Below are 866 nucleotides of genomic sequence, written 5' to 3' on the forward strand. Positions count from 1 at the left end.
ATCTCCAAGACCCTTCCAAACTTCAATCGGAATATTATCAGAAGAGTCTTCTGTCCCTCATTAAATAACTCGTAGAAGTAGCTCTTCCACCTTTCATTAATCTTCTCCTCTTTAGCCAACACCTCTCCATCCTTATCCTTTATGCACTTAACCTAATCCAAATCTCTCATTCTTCTTTCACGGCTCTTTGCGATTCTATATATACGTTTTTCTCCTTCTTTCGTGCCCAAAGACTGGTAGAGACCCTCATATGCTCTTGTTCTTGCTTCACTTACAGCCACTTTTGTCTCTTTCTTAGCTGCCTTATATTTTTCCTAGTTATCTGCGTTGCAGCATAAAGACCACTCTTTAAAGCACTCCCTTTTTATCGTTATGTTTTCTTGTACACTTGTAACACCCTAACTACCAAAGCTCACGCTTCCGGCTGCGTAACCCTGATAGCTCGGACATTACGACGACACTTATACTATTTAATACTAAAATATGAGCCTGTTTAAAACTTTAAACCGCAATACCGCTCCCAAAGATACTTTCGTTCGATAACGTACATCCGTAAATACCATACAACTTACAAAAACTCATAAAGAGTACATCCATATATATACATACATATATATAAATAATAGTACAAACATAATCCAATACAATCCCTATCCCTCTTACAGATTATATCAAGATAAAGGCGAGGGTACAATAAACCATAACTAAGACAATATAGAGCATCACAACAACAATTAAATAAGCTCTTCATAACTTCTGCGCCCATATCCTGAAAGGGGAAAAATGTAGGGGGGTGAGAACATCATCCTCGAAAGGGTTCTCAGTAGAGGGTTTTTGGGAATTACTGTAATAGGATACATGAAGAT

This window comes from Arachis ipaensis, chromosome B4 (genome assembly GCF_059453495.1).
Source record: "Arachis ipaensis isolate K30076 ecotype BB chromosome B4, ASM5945349v1, whole genome shotgun sequence".
NCBI lineage: Eukaryota > Viridiplantae > Streptophyta > Magnoliopsida > Fabales > Fabaceae > Arachis > Arachis ipaensis.